The 16,456-nt window shown below is 38.4% G+C and overlaps 1 protein-coding gene and 1 pseudogene across 2 annotated transcripts in view; one reads left to right on the top strand and one right to left on the bottom strand.

Annotated features, from left to right (window-relative positions):
- AP4S1 (adaptor related protein complex 4 subunit sigma 1) overlaps positions 1–16,456 on the top strand; it is a 263,488-nt gene that overhangs the window by 157,282 nt on the left and 89,750 nt on the right. The gene's annotated exons all lie outside the window — the stretch shown is intronic.
- Positions 6,849–10,168, bottom strand: LOC308648615 (small ribosomal subunit protein eS27-like; annotated as a pseudogene). The gene has a single exon. The product of its transcript is annotated as a small ribosomal subunit protein eS27-like (transcript).

Here is a 16,456-nt window from a genome sequence, read left to right as displayed (position 1 = left end):
AGTTTGAAACCAGCCTCAGCAACTTAGTGAGACCATGTCTCAAAATAATAAAATTTTAAAAATTAAGGACTGGGGGTATAATTCAGTGGTAGATTGCCCCTGGATTAAATCCTGACCCCCTACCAGGGCAGGGGAGTGGAGATAGTTCTGGGTCTGAGGATGTAGCTCAGTGGTACAGCACTTGCCTGGCAAGTATGAGGCCCTGGGTTCAAGCCCTAGTATTACAAAAGCAAACAAAAAGCTCAGTTCTCTTTACTGAGCATATTGGTGACCATCTTTTGAGATAAATTCCAACATAATCATCTTCATCTTTATGTAACTCCAAGGAATAAGATTGATCAGATTCGTATTATTGGTTTCAAAAATAGAGAAACTAAAATGATTTAAAAATAATTGGGCTGGGGCTGGGACTTGAGGTTTTTTTGTAGATAATTTCTGAAATTAAAATTGGTAGCTCAGTGGCAGAGCACTTGCCTAGCATGTGTGAGGCACTAGATTAGCACCGCATAAAGAGAACCAAATAAAATAAAGGCATTCTGTCTATCTACAACTACAAAAATAATTTAAAAAATAATAATTAGGCTGGGGAAATAACTCAATGGTAGAGCATGTGCCTAGCATGTGCAAAATCCTAGGTGCAATCCCCAGCACCAAATAAAAAATAATCATAATAATTGGTCAATAGTAGAACCAATAAGGACAGTTGGCCTAGCACTTGTTTTTTGATTTTTGGTACTAGAATTAAACACAGTAGTGTTTTACCACTAAGCTACATCCCCAGTCCTATTTATTTATTCACTTTATTTTGAGAGAGGTTCTTGCCTAAGTTGCTTAGAGTTTCGCTAAGTTGTAGAGGCTAGCCTGGAACTTCTGACTGTCCTGCCTCAGGCTCCCGAGTAGGAATTACAGGAGTGTGCCACTGCAAACTAGTGTTTTTGACCAGTTGTATCAGCATCAGTTGAGATATTTAGTAAACTCAAGAGATTCATGGACCCCATTTCAGAACTACTGGGTCAGAGTCTATGGGTGTGGGGCCCAGGAATTTGCAATTTAGGTTTTTTTTGTTTGTTTGCTTGCTTTTTTTTTGTTTTGTTTTGTTTTTGTTTTGTTTTGGGGTGTGTGTGTGTGTGTGTGTGTGTGTGTGTATTTGTGTGTGTGTGTGGGGGGCACTGGAAATTTAAATACCCAGGGCCTTGTGCATGTGAGGCAAGCACTCTACCAACTGAACTATATCCCCAGCCAGAATTTGCAGTTTAGTAAGCACCAAGGATAATTCTTCAGAGAGACATCATCCTAGACCAGGGGCAGCAAACTGAAAGAAAAGTGGTACAGCAACAATTTCTATGTTCTCCATTGTACTTGTGTTTGTTTAGCACTGAGGTGTGGCATGGGCATCCATTTAGGGATCCTCTGTATAGAATCTATTGTAATGTGTTTTGCTGGATGAGAATGGAAAAACTCTGCTACTACATTAAAATGTTAATAGCTGAGGAAAAAGTCACACTTTGAGTGGAGTCTAGGAATCATGTCAACTATTTATATTAAACTAGTGGTAGATTTTCATTTTTTATTGGCCAAGAGCAAAAATTAGATACAAATGAAGCCATTTTGTCTGAAGCAAAGATTAGAGTTCAGTTAGTTTTTGCCAAGCACAGTCTCTTCTCAGTTTTAAGTAGTGCCCTTGGCTATGACCTTGATACTTGACATTGTTTTGCATGCAACAATTTGGCCTGCATAGCACTGGTTGTACAATAATTATCTTTGAAGCAGGAATCACCAAGCCTAGAGGCACTTACAGAGAAGAGACGTGGGGAAAATAGGTGTTTGGAAGGAAAAACGAAAAGAAGAGAATTGGAGAAATGACACAAAAGTAGAAGTAGAAAGCCAAGTGGAATCAGAAAAGAAATATCATAGGCAGTCTGGGAGACATGGTCCCTATTCATTCATATTCACCCAATAATGTAGATTGGGAGATTGCTAAGCTAAATGACCCTTCAGAAAATGAAACTGAAATTCCAGTTAAATCTCACCTGCTATCTGGCACAATGAAAATTATTCCCTCTAGCTGACAGGTGATCTGTTTAAATGATCATTACTAAAATAGTTATTGCTGAAACTACATGATATTTGACAGAGTCTCTGGCTTCTTTCATCTCATTTTTCTACCCTGGCTGTCAGAAATTTGCCATGTTAAATAATGATAATTAGGGATATCATACATTTCAATAATTAATATGTTTACACTCTTCTAAAATTTGAACATAATATTTAACCCAGAGAAAATGAAATGGAGATGAGCTAATTGGCAAAATGTCAAGCATGTTGCAAATGTACTAAGAATATTCAATTTTAGTGACAAGAATAATAGTAACAACATGAATAAGGGGGAAGAAACAAGTCATAGATTATGTGTGTATCATGCATTTTATGGAGGCTATTAAAATAGCAAATCAAAATTGCATATTCAGGATATATTTTAAATCAATGTGCTGGTTGGCTGCTGGTCAATACTTTGGTTTAAATTCTATCTCTAGATACAGAAAAATGTCAGACTGCTATGAAAAGTATCTTTGGATAGCTGGGTGTGGTGGCACATGCCTATAATTCCAGTGACTCCGGAAGCAGAGGCAGGAGGATATCAAGTTGGAACCTAGCCTCAGCAACTTAGTGAGACCTTGTCTCAAAAAACAAAAAAAAGAAAAAGAAAAAAGAAAAAAAATTGTAGAGAGAAACTATAAGATACAACAAGTAATAAAATAATTTAGGAATTAAGGAATTTCACATTTATAGCCAACATCATACTAATTAATAAAACACCAATTGGGGCCAGGGTTGTGGCTCAGTGTAGAGCGCTTGCCTAGCATGTGTGAGGCACTGGGTTCGATCCCAGGGGCCATATAAAAATAAAAACAAATAAAATAAAGGTATTGTGTTCATCTACAAATAAAAAAAAATGTTTTTAAAAAACCACCAATTAAAGTTGGGATACTTTTTTTTTTAATTTTTATTTATTTTATTTATTTTTTATTGTTGGTTGTTCAAAACATTACATAGTTCTTGATATATCATATTTCACACTTTGATTCAAGTGGGTTATGAACTCCCATTTTTACCCCGTATACAGATTGCAGAATCACATCAGTTACTTTATTTATCTTGTAAGGGAAATTCTAAATACTGTTCAAAAACAGAAATCATGTATATTTAGAAGAACTTATAGATAAATATGAGTCTATATAAATATAAGAATGATAACAGGGTGGAATTTTCCTAATAAAACAAAAAAGATAAAGGCAAATAACTTGAAAGTAATAGCTTGGAGAATGTACTTTCTAGTGAGCAATTTGTTTCAAGATATTACAAATACGAACCCTTTGATTAATCATTCTTCCACTGGCATTTATTCCAATGAGAAATTAGGGTCATGAATAAAGGTTGTACAAAAATATTCATAACAGCAGGGCATGGTGACATACCCCAGTAATTCTAGTGACTCAGGAGGCTAAGGCAGCAATATAGCAAGTTCAAGTTCAACCTGGGCAACTTCGGAGACCTTATCTCAAAATAAACAATAAAAACAGCTGAGGTGGCTGGGATTGTGGCTCAGCGGTAGAGTGCTTGCCTAGCAAGTGCGAGGCCCTGGGTTCGATCCTCAGTACCACTTAAAAAAAATAAATAAAATAGAGGTATTAAAAATTTAAAAATAAAACAAACTTAAAAAAAAAGAGCTGAGGATGCAGCTCAGTGGTGAGAGTATTCTGGTTCTATCATCAATACCACACATACAAAAAATCAAGTCTTATCCCTGTTTTGAACATATTCATATATATATATATATATATATATATATATATATATATATATATATACACATAGAAAAATAATAGAATATACATAATATGGTTGTTTTCTCAAGGTGGTGAAATTATGGGTCATTTTGATTTTCTTTTAACCTTTTCTTTTTTTTTTTTTAAGAGAGAGAGAGAGGAGGAGAGAGAATTTAATATTTTTTTCATTTTCGGCAGACACAACATCTTTGTTTGTATGTGGTGCTGAGGATCGAACCCAGGCCGCACGCATGCCAGGTGAGCGCGCTACTGCTTGAGCCACATCCCCAGCCCCTCTTTTAACCTTTTCTAATTTTCCTTCAAGAAACACATATAACTTTTGAAATAAAAAAAGTTTATGTTAAACAACAATAGCAGTTAACTTTCTTTTTAACAAAATGACATTCAAATTATTAAGTTTTTTGCTTCTGTCTTACAAGGAAATCTCGCTTCTAAGCAAATCCTGATCTATGTTAAAATTAAGAGCTGTTGTAGTAGATTAAGGGTTTCTGGAGAGTGGAAGCTGGAGGTAATGCAGTACATGCTTTCACTTGATAGAAACTTTGTTCCATGCCAGACCCTCCAACACACACATATACACTCTGTCTCTGTCTCTCTCCTTAGGTTTGACCCTTCTAAAAAACAATAGCAAACTTCAGATAGCATTAGAATCACAGAAGAAAACATGGGAAACAAAAAGCCCTAAACTTCCATAAGGATCTCCCTAACTCTAATTCTAATTCTGAAGCTAGAATGCTTCTTACATTTTAATTTTCATGGAATGCTTTGGGCAAAGGAGATTTTCCTATTCATTGAAGATGAACGTGGGGAGTTGTTTTCAAAGATTTAACCAAGATGCATTGGACTTTTAAACGAAAATTTATAGGAGGCCATTGATTGACTGAGCCCTTGTACTAGACCCCAACAGCCCAAACCAAAATGGAGTCACTCATGCTAAAATTCCATATCATCAAACTGAAACTAAGCTACTTATCTAACTTTCCAAGAAATCAAGTAGCTAAATCCCCAAATAGGCCAGTTTTAGCTGACATGATAGGCAGTCCCCTCCGCCTCAATCCTTCCAAGGAAAGTAACCTGAAGTAAGTAACCTGATGTTAACCATTCTGGATTTTTGTATTATGCTCTTCCTGTTCCTGCTCAAGCTACTTTATCACAACCAACTGTTCCTCCATGCTCAGTACAGCAGTCCTCTGTTTTTAGGTAAGGTACTAACAGATTCACCTGTTGGAAATAAAAGCCAATTTGATCATTTAACTAAATTTGTTAAAATTTTGTCTTAGTAATAAAAAAAAAATAGTGGAGATATAGGAGGATGGTTGTTGTCTTAATTTTCACTTTAATTAAATATGTCAAGTTGTACAGGGCATGGTGACAAATGTAGATAAACCCAGTAACTCAAGAGGCTGAGGCAGGAGGATTGCAAGTTCCAGGCCAGCCTGGGCAACTTAGTGAGATCCTGTCTCAAAATAAAAAATAAAAAGATTTGGGGGGTGTAGTATGGTGGTAGAGCACCACTGGGTTAAATCTCTAGAACCATAAAAATTATGTTAAATTTAATTATAGTGTATATTCATAGAATACATAGTTGCCAATCCATAACTAAGTTTTTCTAGTCTCTAGTGAAAACAATGAGTAAGATCACAACTGTCATTTTTGGAGAAAATCTCTTTTGAGATTGCATCTGAAACACTTTTTTTAGTATTACCATATCCTTTCTTTTATGAATTAATGGTAATAAAAAATGGTATGAGGGGGCTGGGGCTGGGGCTCAGTGGTAGAGTGCTCGCCTAGCATGCATGAGGCACTGGGTTTGATCCTCAGCACCACATAAAATAAAAATAAAATAAAGATACTGTGTCCACCTAAAACAAACAAATAAATATTTTTTAAAAATGGTATGGGAATTTTTGGTTGTTTTTTTTTGTTTGTTTGTTTGTAGTGCTAGGGATTGAACCCAGGGCCTTATGCATGTGAGGCAAGCACTGTACCAACTGAGCTATATCCCCAGCCCCTAGAAATGGTATTTTTTTTAGTATTTATTTTTTTAGTTGTAGTTGGACACAATGCCTTTATTCCATTCATTTATTTTATGTGGTGCTGGGATCGAATCTCGGGCCCCTCTGTGCTAGGCAAGCTTTCTACTGCTGAGCCACAATCCCAGTCCCAAATGCTAAGTTTTTTAAAAAATCATTTGTCAGGGGCTGGGGTTATAGCTCAGCAGTAGAGTGCTTTCCTCACACACATGAGGCACTGGATTCGATCCTCAGCACCACATAAAAATAAAATAAAGATGTTGTGTCCACCAAAAACTAAAAAATAAATATTAAAAAAAATTCTCTCTCTTTAAAAAATAAATAAATTAAGAAGTAGAGATATTGTGTCCATCTTTAAAAAAAAAGTTACTTGTCAAAATATAAAATTGGTAACCTGGTTGTTCCAGACCACCTCCAACTTGTCTTTGGAAATCTGAAATAAAAAAATGTCTGAACACTTTTGGCCCCATCAAAACTTATTTTTTTCATCTTTTCGTTTTATTAGTTTCTACTAATTAAATTACCTATTTCTGATATTGTCACAATTGGCATTAAAAAAATGGCTTTGGGAAATTTCTTTACTTTTTTTTTTTTCTTTTGGTACCATGGTATTGAACCCAGGGTGCTTAACTCTTGAGGAACAACCCCAGCCCCTTTTTAAAATTTTGAGACAGGGTCTTGCTAAGTTGCTTAGGGCTGTGCTAAATTGCTGAGGCTGGCTTTGAATTTACTATCCTCCTGCCTCAGCCTTCAGAGTTGCTGGGATTACAGTCATGCATCACTGAACCCAGCTTCATATTCTATTTTTTTTAAATTTATTTTTTAGTTTTCGGCGGACACAACATCTTTGTTTGTATGTGGTGCTGAGGATCGAACCCTGGCCACACACATGCCAGGTGAGTGTGCTACCGCTTGAGCCACATCCCCAGCCCCAGCTTCATATTCTTTATAGTTGTTTCTTAGTTATGAACTTTCAGGGCTGGGGTTGTAGCTGAGAGGTAAAGCAGAGCTTGCCTAGCATGCATGAAGCACTGGGTTCAGTCCTCACCACCACATAAAAAAGTAAATAAATAAAAGTTATGAACTTTCAACCTGATAATCCACCAGTTTCAGGGATGGCAGGAAACCTGGAAGGTTGTGTATTAAGCTCTTTCCTTGTCTTGCTATTGTAGGTGAGGAAAAACTTTACTCTTTTTAGGTTCTGTTTCTGGGGACTGTGAATTAAGCTGACAGACAGATTTCTAAGAAAGAGATGAGTTTATTCACATGCATACACATGGGAGTGCTGAGTGACCAGTAACTCGAAGGGTGTTTAGAATTTGGGCTTACCCACCTAAGTTAGTAGGGGAAATGTACTGGGGAGAAAAGAATCCTATAGGAAGAAAAATAAATTTCTTTAGGAAAGTCAAATGGGTTCTTAGAAGAACAAATAAGAAATATGAAAGTTTGTGATAATGTTTGTCTATAGAAGTGGCCTTTCTCTCTCCTTCAGGATCATGAAATTTCCCCAGAGAGAGGACTGAAGGTAGCCTCATTTCCCAGAAGTTGCTGCTTTGTAGTCAGATAAGAGTAGCTCTGAGGAAGCTTTTCTCTGCATCTATTGAATCTTGGTTGCCTTCAACTCAAAATAATCTGTATGCAAAAGTGGCATATTTTTGGAGTGGCATTCTGGACCCCTTCATTCCTTTCTGGGTTTAATTTATGATTCTAGTTCAGCCTTTTTACTTATTCTCTCTTAAGAATATCTCCTGATTTGAAAAACGTTCAGAGAAACAACCACCTCAAAGCCTAAGCACTCTACCACTGAGCTACACTCCCAGCCCCAAAATCATATTTAAAGACCGTATGATACATTGCCTTAAGAATAATTGGCATATAAATCCCATGGAAAAAACACGGACAAGATGAAATAATAATGATGAAGATGAAGAAGACGATACCAGCCATTACATGCAACTAGGAGTAGGTACTATGCCAAGTGCTTTTACATGTCTGCTGGATTGTATTTTGAGATACTAACTTTTTTACTCTCTTTTTTTTTTCTTTCTTTTCCTATTCCAACGAGGTCTCTAGTTCTTTATTTCAGAAGAGGGAAGGATCTGGGCAGATAATAAAACTGGCCTATGAGTTCTCAGGCTTTTGCATACCTTAAGTCTCAGGGGAACTTGGAGAATTTATGAACATAGAGAGCTAGAGCAGCAGTCCTCTGAGATTTTGGTCTCAGGGCCTCTTTACACTCCTAAATATTATTGAGAACTCCAAATAGCTTTTGTTTATGTGAATTATATCTATCAATATTTACCAGAATAGAAAATAATAAAATAATTAGCATATCTTAAGAGAAATTAATTTTCCAAAACAAAAACACATTAGGGAGAATAGCGGCAATTTTTTTTATTTATTTCTTTCTTTTCTTTCCTTTTTTTTTTTTTTTTTTTGGTACCAGGGATTGAACCCAGGGTGCTTAGCCACTGAGCCATGTCCCTAGCCCTTTTTATTTTGAGACAGGGTCTCCCTAAGTTGTTTAGGGCCTGGCTAATTTGTTGAGGCTGGCTTTGAACTTGCAATCCTCCTGCCCACCCTCCTTAGCCATCACACCAACTACAAATTTCATTAATCAGAAACAGCTGGATTTTCATCTCCTTATTCAATCTGTTGTGATATGTTGTTGAAGTACATGAAGAAAATCCATCCTTACACAGATATTCAATTAGATAAGGAAGTAGTATTTTAATAGACTCTTCCGATAACATGTGATATTCTTTTTAGGTATTACACTAAAACATAATGAGTGATAATTACCTTATAAATTTAATTGCAATATGGAATCTGAGACCAGATAAATAAACTTTTTTATATACCATTTTAGTAGAATCCATTGGTCTATGTTACACTTTGAATGGTTCTTTTATGTCTGCAGGATTTGTTACATCATGTACTGCCCATGGGCTCATTGAATCATGCAGACCTTTCAGTTATTACCAGATTTTACTCTATAATCACAAGAGATAGCATTTGTTATGATACTTATTAATCTCATCAAAAGTCATGTTGCAAGAAACTATAAAACTGAAGAAAATAAATGCAGGCCAGCATGGTAGCACATGCCTATAATCCCAGCTGCTTGGAGACAGCCTAAACAATTTAGTGGGACCCAGTCTCAAAATTAAAAAAGAAAAAGATAAAAAGGGCTGGGGGTGCTGGAGTGGTGGCTCAGTGGTAGAGCACCTGCCTAGCATATGTGAGGCACTGGGTTTGATTCTCAGCACCACATATAAATAAATAAAATAAAGGTTCATAGACAACTAAAAAATATTTTAAAAGGGGGATTCTGGGGATGTGGCTTAATGGTTAAACACCCCTGGATTCAATCCATGATACCAAAACCAAAAATGGCTTGGGCTGTAGTTCAGTAGTTTAGCCCTACTGAGTTCAATCTCTAGTACTGGGGAGCTGGGGAGGAGAGGTGGCAAAACCACAGTGAATACAGATTTTCTAAAATTTTAACTTTTGTACAGTTATTCTTCAATATCCCCAGGGATATGAGGGTTGGGGTAGATTTTATTTATTTATTTGTTTGTTTGTTTATTTATTTACTTTTGGTACTACGGATTGAACCCAGGGGTTCTCAACCACTGAGCTGCATCCCCTATTTTATATTTTATTTAGAGACAGGGTCTCACTGAGTTGCTTAGTGCCTCACCATTGCTGAGGCTGGCTTTGAACTCACAATCCTCATGTCTCAGCCTCCCAAGCTGAGGCCCACACCTGATGTATTTATTTATTTATTTTTTTGAAGTGGCAGGCTCACTTTGTTGATTTTGAGAGAATGTCTTCCTAAGTCTGATTAAGATATTTGTCCATCAGTAATTCTTTCAAATTAAAATGGTATTCCATGAAAAAAATCAGTTCATAACTCAGCTGCTCAAGTGATTTATACTGCTATAAGCAACAGAAGCACATTGTGTGTGTGTGTGTGTGTGTGTGTGTGTGTGTATTTTATATCCAAAATGTGTTTATTAGGATGTTTTCCCACTCATCTTGATTCAGGTTGCTTTTATTGCTGCTTCCTCCTGAAGGAACATCCTTCTGTAAGTCTTGCTTTTCTTCCCATAGGGTGGCAAAGGACAGTGGAGCAGCCAACATGCAAAACTACTATTTGTGCATGGCTAAAAACTGTTGATTTTATAGCATCCTGGGCATTTCACATCCATGAAATAGGAATTGGGCTTTGCACCAGGTGATTTCTTTTGGAGAAGGATGAAGAAGATCTTTTGTAAGAGGCATGTTTTCTTGGGAAGGTTGTCACCACTGGAAAGGCACATTATGTATGTTTTTAATTTTATCACAGTATTAAAAAGATAAAGAGTTAATAAAACTAATAGTTTTTATTGCTTCATCAAGAGTATTTTAAAAGGGGGCTGGGAATGTGGCTCAGGCGGTAGCGCACTCGTCTGGCATGAGTGCGGCCCGGGTTCAATCCTCAGCACCACATATCAACAAAGATGTTGTGTCTGCCGAGAACTAAGAAATAAATATTAAAAATTCTCTCTCTCTCTCTCTCTCTCTCTCTCTCTCTAAAAAAAAGAAAAAAAAGAGTATTTTAAAAGGAAACTGACCTTGTTATTTTTGTTTTCCTGCAGGTATGGGGCAGTATACAATGACCACAGATACAGTTTGGTGCCATTGTCTTGATTAGTGTCAAAGCACTTTCACCCACCATTATTTTTGTATCATCAATGGAAATGTCGGCATGGTAAAAAATACAAACATTTTATTATAATTATGAAAATAGTTCTGACTTCTCCAAACCCCTTAAAAGCTCTTGGAGACCTTAAGGGGTCTGTGAACCACACTTGGAGAACCACTGAACTAGAGCTTCTTGGATAAACAGAGGCAAGGGCTGCTATTAACCTCAGACCCTAAAATGGATGTTTTCCCCAATTAGTGCATAGGAGGAAGGAAGAGGGATGTCTTTAAATCCCTGAGAAGTGGAAGAAAAGACCTTAATTTTTGGTACCAGCATAGGGGAGGCAGAAGATCCCAGAAGTGAATACCTGTACAGTGTAACTGGGAAGACTACAGGAAACCTTGGCAAAAGATTCCTTTGCTTTGAGAATGGTGTAGGAGCTATATAGTGATAAGGGATAAGGGCAGCAGACTTCTCAACTGACATCTGTGGGACCAATGGTTATTGATCAGAAGGAAACTCATACACATATACACACACCAAACACTGGGGCTTCATCCCTTTATAAAATCCTCAATACATCCCCACAGAAGGGCAGGGGAAAGCTCCAGAATGACCAGAATCAGATATTAAATTCAGATTTTTTTTTTTTGTACCAGGGATTGAACCCAGGGGCACTTAGCCACCGAGCCACATCCTTGACTTTTGTTGTTTTTGTTTTTGTTTTTGTTTTTTGGCTTTTGTGTGTGTGTGTGTGTGTGTGTGTGTGTGTGTGTGTGTGTGTGTGTGTGTGTTTATTTAGAATCAGGGTCTCGCTGAGCTGCTTAGGGCCTTACTAAGTTGCTGAGGCTGGCTTTGAACTTGAAATATTTCTGCCTCAGCTTCCCGAGCTGCTGGGATTACAGGCATTCACCCCCAGTCCTGGCTCAGATATAATTTTTTTTAAATATTTATTTTTTAGGTGTAGATGGACACAGCACAATACCTTTATTTTTATGTGGTGCTGAGGATCGAATCCGGGTCCTGCCCGTGCTAGGCGAGTGCTCTACTGCTGAGCCACAATCCCAGCCCCTCAGATATAAATTTTTAAAAATATTATTTCTCTGGGTGCAGTGGTGCATGCCTATGATCCTAGCAACTTCAGAGGCTGAGACAGAAGATCAAAAGTTCAAGGCCAAAATAAATAAATAAAAATAAAAGTTCAAGGCCAGCTTCAGCAACTTTGCAAGAGACTGGGTCTCAAAATTTAAAATAAGGTGGTAAAGTGCCCCTGAATTTAATCCCTATGGAAAAAAAAAAGTTACTTCTTAAAACTAAGTTTGAGTCCTAAATTTAGTAACTCTGCACATATCATCTTGTTTAATCCTTGACAACCCTATGAGGCAGATATTTTATCATTTTTATAGATGGGAACCTTAGATGAGAGATGATTTCCTTTAGCATACTGCTAGTAGGTAACCGAGTCAGGATTAAAACTAGCATTTTGAGGACTGGGGATGTAGCTCAGTGTTGGGATACTTGCCACACTTGCACAAGACCCTGCATTCCATTCCCAGCACCACAAACACAAAACAAAATGCCAAAAACAAACAAAAAATGGCCCTTTGAAATCTTGTGCTCTTAGCTGGTATACTCTATGTGTGACTTTTGATTTCCTTTCTTTGTATCCATCTACCTACTAGCTACTTTGATCATAGGATCTAAGAGAGAAAACAAGGCAGGCACTTGGCAGGCCTGTATTTGCCCAGTTATTTTTGAGTTTTTCTATCCCTGGCAAGAAATTACCTAACAGATCCTGAATTCTTTTGGTTGGAAAAGTCCCTAGAAAAGAGATGGTAGCCAGGCTGTGGCGCATACCTGTAATCCCAGCTATTCTGGAGGCTAAGGCAGGAGGATTTTGAGTTCAAAGCCAGCCTCGGCAATTTAGTAAGACCCTAAGCAATTTAGCGAGTCCCTGTCTCAGAATAAAACATAAAAGGGCTGGGGATGTGGTTCAGTGGTTAAGTGCCCCTGGGTTCAATCTGTGGTACTATATATATATATATATATATATATATATATATATATAGAGAGAGAGAGAGAGAGAGAGAGAGAGAGTTGAATAAAAAATGGTAAATGTTAGTATCCAAAAGGAAGGCTAATGATCTGAGAAGTGTTGGCTTGGAATGCTCTGAGAAGTAATCAGAATCTGTGGAAAGAGCCAGGGAAATGGTTTAGAGGTAGAGTGTGTGCTTTGCATGCTTGAGGACCTAAGTTAAATCCCCAGTACTGCAAAGAAAGAAAATTTTAAAAGCTCTTACGAACACAGGATTAAAATGCAGCCTATCTAATGATGTCAGTATGCTCCCTGCCTGGTATTCCTTTAATTATAGAACCCCCCCTAGCGGGTACACCCCATTCCATGGTAATCCAGAACTTAGAAAATTATTGTGTGTTTTTTTAAAATATGGCTACAAATCAAATAGTTTGACAATCATCCCATCAAAAGCTAGATCCTAATCCTTGTTTCCTATACTATGGGCTGACCTTACTGATTTACCTCCATGGAAATGAGAATTTTGAGTGATGGAGTGTAACTTTTAAGACTAAGTCAGAAAAGGCAATGTGTCTTCTGCATGGTTGTCCCTGGGGACATTCACCCTTAGAGTTCAGCCACCATGCTGTGAGGAAGCCCAGGCCACATGAAGAAATGTGTTTTTATTCTGACCAACAGCCCCTGCAGAGGTCTTTACAGCCAGTACTGACCCCATCAGTCACCAAACATGAGAGAAATCTTGAAGACAACTGTAGTCCCAGTGATCACCTCAACTGCTTGAGAAAACCCAAGTGAGAAACTCAGTCAAGCCCTAGAACCATATGATAGAATTATAATAAATGATTGTTATTTTACACTGCAAAGTTTGGGGCATTTGGTTGGCAGAGGAAACTCCAACCTCTCCCTTGATTGCTCTTCCCGAGGTTACCATTCATGAATTTAATATTTATACAGTACTTCCTCTGTACCTTGCTAATCTTACCATGTTCCTCTTCCCTTCCCTAAACCAGTGACTTGAACATGGACTCAAGTCCTTAAAAAGTAACAAAAACTGGACAGGCACAGTGGCTCATGCCTGTAATCCCTGTGGGTCAGGAGGCTGAGGCAGGAGGATACAAGTTCAAAGTCAGCCTTAGCAAAGGCGAGGCACTAAGCAACTCAGTGAGACCCTGTCTCTAAATAAAATACAAAATAGGGCTGGGGATGTGGCTCAGTGGTCCAGTGCCCCTGAGTTCAATCCCAGTACCTAAAAAAAAAAAAAGTAACAAAAACTGTCACACAAACTTGTAATTATTCCAGAGCTCAGGAGCAAGTATCCCATACCCTTGGACAAATCATTTCTGGGGCTGCAGAGGCACTGTGCCATCCACTATGGCACTCCTCCTGCCAAGAAGGCTGGAGAGAGACTGAGCTGGGCTGGGTGAAGATGTCGGGAGACCCTGAGTACAGCAATGACCTGGGGTGACTGTGATGCTCTTTAGGGCTTGTATCTTCCCCAGGAAATGGGAAAAGAGTAGATTTTTTTTTTTTTTTAAGAGAGAGTGAGAGAGGAGGGAGAGAGAGAGAGGGAGAATTTTTTTTTAATATTTATTTTTTAGTTCTCGGCGGACACAACATCTTTGTTGGTATGTGGTGCTGAGGATCGAACCCGGGCCGCACGCATGCCAGGCGAGCGCGCTACCGCTTGAGCCACATCCCCAGCCCGAGAGTAGATTCTTAAGAGAAGGAAGAGGAGCAGAAGAATCTGTGGAATCAAAGAAGAAGGAAAAGAGGAAGAAGAAGCCTACAAGAGGAGAAAAGAAGTCATATTAGTAACAGGAGGTAACTCAAAAGAGAACTGTACTTTAGAACATGCAGATATTGAAAGAGAAGCCCTTTTTAAATGAAAACAACTAAAATATATTGAGCACTTCTGTTAACTGCTTTAAGTATGCTCTCAATCTACTCAATGTCCCCATCTAATAGAGATATTATTAGTATGCAATCCACCACACTGAAGCTAAGGAAACTTGACATATAGAAGGTAAAAAGTTGCTGGAGTGCTGGTAGAGGTGGGAATGAACCCCAGCAATCCAGAGTCTTTGTGTGTGTGTGTGTGTGTGTGTGTGTGTGTGTGTGTGTTTGCAGTGTTGGGAACTGAATCCAGGGCCTTGCACATGAGAAACAAGTGCTCTCCCACTGAGCTACCATCCCAGTCCTAAGAATCTGTAAGGTTGTTTGTTTTTGGTACCACGGATTGAACCCAGGGACCCTTTACCACTGAATTACATCTCCAGTCCTTTTTAGTTTTTATTTTGAAATAGGGTCTAAGATATTGGGCTGGCCTCAAACTTGTGAGTCTCCTACCTCAGCCTCCCTAGTTGTTGTGATTGCGGGCATGTGCCATAGCATCTGTCAGATTCTATGTTTTTAACGGTTAAAAATATTTTTTTTCAGGGACTGGGGATATAGCTCAGTTGGTAGAGTGCTTGCCTTGCATGCACAAGGCCTTGGGTTTAATCCTTAGCACAAAAAAAAAAATTGTCAACGTACGTATTATTTCTGAGGCTGTTACTCTGATCTGAGAATAGAGGCTATTTTTTCTCTTTCAAAAGACTGAGGATGAAAGCAAAAGAAAGAGGAGTCCAGGAAAGAAAGGCAAGGCAAGAAATGAAAAAAGAGCAAGAAAATAAAGAGATGGAAAGAAAAAAAGTTACAGAACCGAATGCATGATATGATACTATAATGCTCTGAGAAATGGCACCCTCTCTCCTTACAGGGAAAGAGAATTTTTCAGCACTGTATAATCCCAGGGGCTTGGGAGGCTGAGCATGAGGATCACGAGTTCAAAGCCAGCCTCAGCAATAGCAAAGCAACTCAGTGAGACCCTATATCTAATTAAAATACAAAATAGGGCTGGGGATGTGGCTCAGTGGTTGAGTGCCCCTGAGTTCAATTACTGGTACTCCTTCACCCCCACAAAAAAGAATTTTTCAGATTGATTGGTTTCTTGAACTGCCCTTTGTTTTTGGATTACCTGTTATTATATTTTTTTTCCAGAACACTATGTATACTAAGGATAGTAAAAAAGTCATTCTTTCAGAAGGAAAACAAAGACAAAACATAGTACTAAATTCTATAGTCCAAAATCCAAAAGATTTAGGAGTGTTATGTGTGTGTAGTCAGGAGGCCAGAGGGAAAAACTCTTTGGGGAGACTTCCTCCTTTGACTGTTCAGTGTGTATATAAGATCAGACACACACATACTCTTAGCAGAACAGGATATCCTGACTTAAATAATAAAGTCAGTAATATGAGACCTTCAGATGAGGATCTCAGTTACTTTTTCTGTTGCCCAAGTTAACAACTCAGTTCAAAAACAGATTACGATCATCTGGAGTCCTTGAAAGATAGATCCAAAAAAGCTGGTGTGTTGGGCGGACAATGGCCTATTGCCAGCTTCAAGCCTGGTACACAAGGGCCAGGCTCATTAGCATAGCTCAGTGGGCAGGTGTGTGATTTTGTCACTTCCTCTGTGAGACTTTTCCCAATAACCTCTAGAGTCTAAGGTGGGGACAAAGGTAACTGCTTCTGCTGGGCTTTCCTCCCTCACCCAATGACCCTGCTATGGGCTCTGGGTTTGTGCTCCCTAGCTTTCTGGGTGCCAATCCCTACTCTCTTCAGTCATGAGCCTGGCTCTGAACTTGTGTTTGTTGGCAACTAGGGGACAGAGTGTGAGCCTCTTCCCTTGATAATAGCACTTAAATCAACAGGGTTCCCAGGGACCTTGAGCACACTTCATGCAAATAATGGTTATCATTATATAAATAACCAGAGACAGAGGAAACTGATAAACTGATGCCTTAGAAACA

Source organism: Spermophilus citellus (genome assembly GCF_964194105.1).
Source record: "Spermophilus citellus genome assembly, chromosome: 4".
Classification (NCBI taxonomy): Eukaryota; Metazoa; Chordata; class Mammalia; order Rodentia; family Sciuridae; genus Spermophilus; species Spermophilus citellus.
Note: the sequence above shows the minus strand (reverse complement) of the source record. Positions and strands in the feature narration are given on the sequence as shown.